Source organism: Eretmochelys imbricata, chromosome 2 (assembly GCF_965152235.1).
Source record: "Eretmochelys imbricata isolate rEreImb1 chromosome 2, rEreImb1.hap1, whole genome shotgun sequence".
Classification (NCBI taxonomy): Eukaryota; Metazoa; Chordata; order Testudines; family Cheloniidae; genus Eretmochelys; species Eretmochelys imbricata.
The window spans coordinates 21,747,991-21,757,145 of NC_135573.1; positions in this window are offsets into that span (position 1 = coordinate 21,747,991).

The window sequence follows — 9,155 nt, forward strand, 5'->3', positions numbered from 1 at the left end:
CTCAGCCCCCCCCGCTCACCGCCCGGCCGCCCCATAGAGCCCGTCACACCGTGCTGCCGCCTCAGCCCCCCCGCACACCGCCCGGCAGCCCCATAGAGCCCGTCACACTGGGTTGCCGCCTCAGTCCCCCCCCAGCACACCGCCCGGCCGCCCCATAGAGCCCGTCACACCGGGCTGCCGCCTCAGTCCCCCCCAGCACACCGCCCGGCCGCCCAATAGAGCCCGTCACACCGTGCTGCCGCCTCAGCCCCCCCGCACACCGCCCGGCAGCCCCATAGAGCCCGTCACACTGGGTTGCCGCCTCAGTCCCCCCAGCACACCGCCCGGCCGCCCCAGAGAGCCCGTCACACTTGGCTGCCGCCTCAGCCCCCCCGCACACCGCCCGGCCGCCCCATAGAGCCCGTCACACCGGGCTGCCGCCTCAGCCCCCCCCCGCACACCGCCCGGCCGCCCCATAGAGCCCCTCACAGCGGGCTGCCGCCTGAGCCCACCGCCCGGCCGCCCCATAGACCCCGTCACACCAGGCTGCCGCCTCAGCCCCCCCGCATACCGCCCGGCCACCCCATAGACCCCGTCACAGCGGGCTGCCGCCTCAGCCCCTCCCACACCGCCCGGCAGCCCCATAGAGCCCGTCACACCGTGCTGCCGCCTCAGCTCCCGGCACAGCGCCCGGCCCCCCTAGACTCACCCCCCCCCCGAACACCTCCCAGCAGCCCCATAGACTCTCCACACACTACACTGCCGCCCCATAGCACTCCCTCACAGCACACTGCCGCCCCAGAGCCCCCCTCACACCGTACTGCTGCCCCCATACCCTTCACAGTGCATTGCCGACACATAGCCCCCCACACACACACTGCACAGCCGCCCCCTCTTCCTGCCGCCCCATGAACCCATCCCTCACACTGCACTGCCACCCCATAGCACCCCCACACTGCCTGGCCCCCCCAGACTTCTCCCCCTCACACCGCCGGGCCGCCCCATAGACTCCCTCACACCGTACTGCCACCTCACCCCCTCACACTGCACTGCTGCCCCCACCCCCTCCACACTGCACTGCCACCCCATAAACCCCCATCACACCCTACTGCTGCCCCCCATCCCCTCACAGCGCATTGCCAACCCATAGCCCCTACACACACTGCATGGCCGCCCCCTCTTCCTGCTGCCCCATGAATCCATCCCTCACCCTGCACTGCCGCCCCATAGCCTTCCCTCACCGTACTGCTGCCACCACCCCTCCATTGCACTGCCGCCCTGTAAACCCCCATCACACCCTACTGCTGTCCCCCACCCCCTCACAGCACATTGCCGACCCATAGCCCATCACTGTCACTCCTTTCACACCCTACTGCCATGCACAGCCCATCACTGTAACCCGCTCACACTTCACTGCCGCCCCATAGCCCATCACTGCAACCCCCCCTCATACGCTACTGCCACCCATAGCCTGTCACTGTAACCTGCTCACACCCTACTGCCGCCCATAGCCCGTCACTGTAACCCGCTCACACTTTACTGCCGCCCCATAGCCCCTGCAAACTCTACTCCCATGGCCCCCTATAAGCCCCACTATAGCCACCCACATGTCCTACTGCTACTCTACCTACCGCTCCTCCTCACACTCCTCAAACCACACTGCTGCCTAATTGCCCAAACCCTGCTGCAACCCTCTTAACCCCCACAAACTCCACTGCTGCCCCCTCGCATCTCCTAATAACCCTCAGACATCTCAGATGCCACTGCTGCTCCACATCCCCCCTGCAAACCTCACTGCAACCCCCACTCACACCTACCTACTGCACCCATCACAAGCCTCAAATCCCCCCTGCAGCCTCATCCATAATCCCCATAAACCTTATTGCAACCTCCCTCTCACACATCTCAAAATCCCAGTGCAGCCCCTCTAAAACCTCCACAAACCCAGTTGCAGTCTCCCTCACACAAACACTTTAACCCCCCTTTGCAACCCGCTCATATGCCCCCAAACCCCACCTATACACAAACACGCACGTTGAAACCCCACTGCAGCCACACTTGTACATCTAGGCCCTGTCTACACTACAGAGTTTTGTTCACAAAAGTTATGTTGACACTCAAAAAGAGCTATAATAAAAATCGGTATTGCATGATCACACTTGTTCCCTCTGTCGGTGGAGTGCGTCCACAATTGGGGCACTATCATTGACAGTGTGAACAATGCACTGTGAGTACCTATCCCACAGTGCAGTTTAACACCTGCCGCTAGGTCTAGTGGGAAGGCGGAGTGGATCGGGGCACATCTTGAGATCAGGTTCAATGTCCCATGATGCATCATTTTCCATCCCAGCATTCTATGGTCTTCTGGCTTTCTTTCATGGCATTTTTCAACAGCTCTTGTTTGCTGTGCACTCCGGCATCTTTGTGGATGGATCGCGCACTGCTCTCCTGTGCTCTGATAACTGTCATTAACACATCACGAATGGCAGTGCAGTTAATCATGAAGTTCCTAATGAACAAGACTCGCAGTTGCTTGACATGGTGTGTGATATGGCTAGGAGCAACTTTAGATTTCTTTTGGCATTCTCAGAACAGCTGCAGACAGTGGATCATCGCTTTTGGGCTTAGGAAACAAGCACCAAATGGTGGGATTGTACTGTCATGCAGGCTGGGGATGACAAGCACTGGCTACAGAACTTTCGGATGTGGAAAACCACCTTCTTGGAACTGTGTGTGGAGCTCACCCCAGCACTGAGGCACAAGGACACCAGAATGAGAGCTGCCCTATTGATAGAGAAGCGTGCGGCAATTGCAGTGTGGAAGTTTGCGACTCCACACTGCTACCTGTTGGTCACAAATCAGTTTGGAGTTGGGAAGTCGACCGCTGGGGCTGCGTTAATGCAAGTGTTCAAATCACTTAATCACATCCTGCCACGAAGTACCATGACTCTGGGAAATGTGCGTGAAATAGTGGATGGCTTTTCAGAAACGGGTTTCCCTAACTGTGGACAGGAGATAGATGGCACACATATTCCAATTTTGGCACCAGACCACCTTGCAACAGAGTACATCAATAGGATGGGGTACTTCTCCATGGTGTTGTAGGCGCTTCTGGATAACCATGGGCAATTCACTGACATCAGCGTTGGGTGGTCTGGGAAGGTGCATGAAGGGAATGTTGAAATGCCCATAGTGATCTTGGGAGACACAGCGTTCCTCTTAAAACCAGAAAAGGAGTACTTGTGGCACCTTAGAGACTAACCAATTTATTTGAGCATGAGCTTTCGTGAGCTACAGCTGACTTCATCGGATGCATACCGTGGAAACTGCAGCAGACATTATATACACACAGAGATCATGAAACAATACCTCCTCCCACCCCACTGTCATGATCTCTGTGTGTATATAATGTCTGCTGCAGTTTCCACGGTATGCATCCGACGAAGTGAGCTGTAGCTCACGAAAGCTCATGCTCAAATAAATTGGTTAGTCTCTAAGGTGCCACAAGTACTCCTTTTCTTTTTGCGAATACAGACTAACACGGCTATTACTCTGAAACCTCTTACAACCATGGCTCATGAAACCTTACATGGGAAAATTGGATCGCAGTAAGAAGCAGTTCAACAACAGGCTGAGTAGGTGCCGGATGACCGTGGAATGTGCCTTTGGCAGATTAAAGATGTACTGGTGATGCCTTTATGGCAGGTTAGACCTCAGTGAGGGTAATATACCCATTGTCATAGTCACGTGTTATATGTTGCATAATATTTATGAAGCTAAGGGTGAAAGGTTTGCTCAGGGGTGGAATGCTGAGGCAGACTGCCTGGCCAGATACCAGGGCTATCAGAGGGGGGTAATTCGAGGAAGAAATTGTGAAATTATGGGCCTTAAATTCAAGTAAGTAAATGATTAAACTGCCTATGTATGTCTTGGTAGTGCCTGCTATCTCAATTTGTAAGACACAAATAAAGATTAGTTATTGTTCAAAACTTTGCTATTATTTCAGAAAAAACAACACACACACACACAGAGTTGGTGGGAAAGGTGGTACCAGGGAAGAGCAGACTTTCAGAGCTGTGTGTAGGTCCAGCTATCATTTTGAAAGTTGTCTGAAAGGGTGGAGTGAACGGGAAACCGAGAACTTCCAGAAAGCGGAAAGGAATGTGCAGGTAGAGTTGGGTGGGGGAGGGGAGGGCACGGAAAAGAGTTTTGAATGAGCTGCAGGGGAGGGCGTGCACACATCTGCTCAGTCTGCAGCATTATTAAGGACTTCAGCATCTGCTTGTTTGTTCCTCCATGATTTTAATCATCAACACGGTAGCGTCCTTAACGAATTCCTGATTTTCTTTTCTGTCCTGCCTTTTGGCTTCCCTCTACTTCCTGGAGAGGGCCGGATTAAGGCAGGAGCTTTAGGGGCTGCAGCTCAGGGCCCCGCAAAAATAAATTACAGGCAGCAATCTCTGGGATGCTAAAAGGGGCTCTCAGGCAGGCTGCCTGCCTGCCATAGCCCCACGCCGCTCCCGGAAGCGGCTTGCTGCTGGCACATCTCTGCAGCCCCTGGCGAGGGGTGGGGGAGGCAGCTCCGTGCGCTGCCCCACCCCCAGCACTGTCCCCACAGCTTCCATTGGCCAGGGGCGGCACTTGCAGGTGAGGGCAGTGTATGGAGACCTGCTGCCCTCCTCCCCCAAAGGGGCACCTAGAGATGTGCTAGCAGCCAGCCACTTCCGGGAGTGGCATGGGTCTATGGCAGACAGGGAGGCAGCCTGAGCCCTGCTGCACCGCTGGCCGGGAGCTGCTTGTGGTAAGCGCCTCCCAGCCAGAGCCTGCACCTCGCACCCCCTCCTCCACCTGAACCCCTGTCACAGATCAGAATCCCCTCCTGCACCCAAACTCCCTCCCAGACCCCGCACCCCCTCCTGCACCCCAGTCCCCTGCCCCAGCCCCCTCCTGCACCAAACTCCCTCCCAGGAAAAAGACTGGTATACAGGGGCCCCACAAAATCTAATAGCCCCAGGCCCACAGGAGAGTTAATCCGGCCCTGCTCCCGGAACATATCTTCTTTGCTCCATCTTGTGCGCTTTCTTATCTCGCGGAGACACTCTGCTGGTGTGTATGGGGTGTCTCTAAGGCCACATCTGCAGAAACACAAGAAACAATGCACAGAAGCATGATTGTTAAGTTCATGCACAGCATTGAAACATTTCAGTAAAATACACCTCTGGTAACATTACAATCACTCTCTCACTGACCCTTGGCAAGCGCACATCTCGGCAAATACCCAAAGCATGGTGAGTGTTGGCTGGAGGGGAGGGCTCTCTACATGGGAAAAAGAGCACTGTAGAAGGGATGCGGTGCAGCTGACTAGGGGAAAAAAATCTAAATTCTCCCACATTTTCCACAGGCAGGGGTCATTGTAGTAGATCTCTCACTCCTGAGGGTAAGCAGGGAAACAAGGGCACATCTACTACACACTTGTGGATTCCACCCTGGTCCCTATGTTGCTCGCCTGTGTGCCGGTTTGGTCCCTGCACAAGTGATTGCTGAATGGCGCGGGAAGTTTCCTACAATGGGGGAAGGAACAAAGCAGCTCTGCCAAGGAACCTTCAGCAGAGGAATGCCGAGACCTCCAAGGAAGTTTCCTAGAGATCTCTCTGGAGGATTCCCAGGAGATCTTGGCATGCATCAATACCCTGTTCCGCCATATTGATTAGCTGCCCAGGAAATGTCTGGGAACACAGTAATACAGCCAGCCTTCCCATTTTTATACCCTGAGCCCACCTCCACACTACACAAACCACATTCACTTACCAGGTGTCTTCTCTCCTTCTTCTTGCTCACCTGAGAGCAACTGGGAGCAACTGAGACTGGCTAGACACCTCTAGAGTGGTAAACAGTTCCTGGCTGCCTGCTCCACCAGGCGACCCTGTTCTGGGTTCAACATTGTCGTCTAACTCCATTCTTCATCAATGACTTCGTCCTCCGGGTTAGGTCCTCTTTCTGCTGCCTCCAGGCCTGCCAAAATATCAATGGGGGTCTTGGTGGTGGCGGTGGAGTTGCCACCAAGGATAGCATCCAGCTCCTTGTAGAACCAGCAGGTCTTGAGTGCAGCACCAGAGTGCAGGTTTGCCTCCTTTGCTGTATGGTACACCTGTCTCAGCTCCTTTATCTTCACGCTGCACTGCAGTGTGTCCTGATCATAGCCTTTTTCGCACAAGCCTTGCACAAGTATCAAAATTCCTAAGGCTGAAGCACAGCTGGGATTGCACAGCCTCCTCTCTCCAAATACTGAGCAGATACAGCAGCTCCGCAGTGGGCCAAGCGAAAGAGTGTTTGCTGCATGAAGCCACCATGGTCACCTGGGAAGATGCTATGAGTCCTCTCCACACCGAGCAAACAGGAAATGGAATTTTAAAAATTCCCAGGGCTTTAAAGGGGGAGGGGCAGATGGTTGTTTACCTGGCTGCAGGGCAGCGGAGTTCAAACCGCTGACCAGAGCAGTCAGGATGGGCATTGTGGGACACCTCCTGCAGGCAAATTAAAGCAATAAAATCAAGCATGGTGTCTACATTGGCACTTTGCCAACAAAACTTTTGTGTCTCTTGACAGGGTGGTTTTATTTTGTTGCCAAAACAGGGCATTTTTGCCACCAAAAGTCGCATTGTAGTGTGTAGATGTAAGCAGTGTCAGGATGAGCTCCACCCTGACATCTGATGGTGAGGTGTGGCAAGTTGTGGAAAAGAACTTCAGGGGCCGATGTCATTTGCATAGGCACACCCACCATGCCTAGAATGAGACCATAGCTGCTCAAATGGTCACTTTGGCTGCTGTGGGATCCCCAGCGTCTCTGTTATTGGGGCAGGAAGAATAAATTGTTATTACCCTGATTATGGGAACTGTGCTTGGAACTGTACGTGGCCTTTTGTTATGATGGAGGGATTCACCATCAACTAAGTAGCACTCGCTAGGCAAGGGTCATGGGTTCCAAAACTGTGTGAATAGAGAGAGGCTGGGGACAAGTATTAATACTTGGTGGCATGGGCCCCTTGGTGAGGGCCTTACATGCTAATTGCACTTCCTCCTCTCTCCACTGTGGAATATCAGAGCTAATTTTGATTTCATTAGAAGTCTAGTTATAGGCTGCTGAGCTCACTTTGGGCTGACAGTGCACCAGCACTGGGGCTCCCCTACTACAAGCTGAATTCACCTAAGAGCTGAAATCACTGAGTGTTGTGTTAAGTAGTGGGGGAGCCTGAAGATATATTGTGGAGCAGTTTGCGGCACGGCTGGTGAAGCAGTTCAACGTGGAGCAGTGTGTGGATGGCAGGAGCTGCTTGTGGGTCGTGGAGCTGAGCGAAGGAGTTCGTGGGGCAGCTGGCGGAGCGGAGCGCGGCGGAGCGAAGGAGTTCGTGGGGCGGCTGGCGGAGCGGAGCGCAGCAGAGCGAAGGAGTTTGTGGGGCGGCTGGCGGAGCGGAGCGCTGCTATGGAGCTGTCAGCTTCAGATCATGTAAGGTGCCTCTTACCCCCATCCCATTTCCACCCAGGTTGGGAGGTAAAGCTCCGCAGATAAACTTTCGAACTCTGGGGCTGCCCTGACCAGGGACAGAGACTTTTGGGGCATTGGACTTTTGGGACTTTGGGTGATTTGGGGTTGCTGGACTCAAGAACCAAAGGGAAAAGGGCATGCCCCAATTTGCCTGGGGTGGGTTTTTTTTGCTCATGGGTTGTGTTATGAATCCTGTTGGTGGTGTTTCCCCAACATAATGCCACATTGTTTCTCTCTGTTATTAAAAGGCTTTTGCTACACTCAGGCTATGTGCTTGCGAGAGGGGAAGTATTGCCTCTTGGAGGCGCCCAGCGGGGGTGGTATATATTTGTCCCAGGTCACTGGGTGGGGGCTCGAGCCGGTTTGCATTGTGTTATTGGAATGGATCCCCTAGATATTGAACCCGGCCCTTGTTGCTGCCAACTCTGACGGGCAGAAGGGTTACATATACATCCACTGTTTTTTCAACTAAATCCACTGTAGTGTAGACAAGGCCCTAGAATGCTCTCATACACACACCCTAACCCCAAACTCCCACAGGGCCCCTGACACAGCCCAAACCCCACCACAATCCCACTCCACATAACCCTAACAATGATCACAGTGCCCCTCCCACACACGCCAACCGCACTGCATCCTTGCATACTCACTCATGTACACAGCAAACACCCCTCAAAAAATCCACCACATCCCTTAGCCACCCTCTCTCACATACACCCAGCACTAACCACCAGTACTGAAGTTAAACAGATCATCTCCTCACTGCACAATTCATTCACATATACTAAAGTTACACAAATCCCCATGCATTACTAACATTAATATGGCAGTATGACCCATTTCACATAATACACTCCACACACATAGGACATATCAAAAATGACATACTATGTATGTATATGAAACTCATATGCCATTATACAGAAGTTACATTGTCAAGGTTCCTCCCCCACTCTGAACTCTAGGGTACAGATGTGGGGACCTGCATGAAAAACCTCCTAAGCTTATCTTTACCAGCTTAGGTCAAAACTTCCCCAAGGTACAAAGTATTCCACCCGTTGTCCTTGGAATGGCCGCTACCACCACCAAACTAATACTGGTTACTGGGGAAGAGCTGTTTGGACGCGTCCTTCCCCCCAAAATACTTCCCAAAACCCTGCACCCCACTTCCTGGACAAGGTTTGGTAAAAAAGCCTCACCAATTTGCCTAGGTGACTACAGACCCAGACCCTTGGATCTTAAGAACAATGAACAATCCTCCCAACACTTGCACCCCCCCTTTCCTGGGAAATGTTGGATAAAAAGCCTCACCAATTTGCATAGGTGACCACAGATCCAAACCCTTGGATCTGAGAACAATGAAAAAACATTCAGTTTTTTACAAGAAGACTTTTAATAGAAAATAGAAGTAAATAGAAATGAAGAAATCCCCCCTGTAAAATCAGGATGGTAGATATCTTACAGGGTAATTAGATTAGAAAACATAGAGAACCCCTCTAGGCAAAACCTTAAGTTACAAAAAGATACACAGACAGAAATAGTTATTCTATTCAGCACAATTCTTTTCTCAGCCATTTAAAGAAATCATAATCTAACACATACCTAGCTAGATTACTTACTAAAAGTTCTAAGA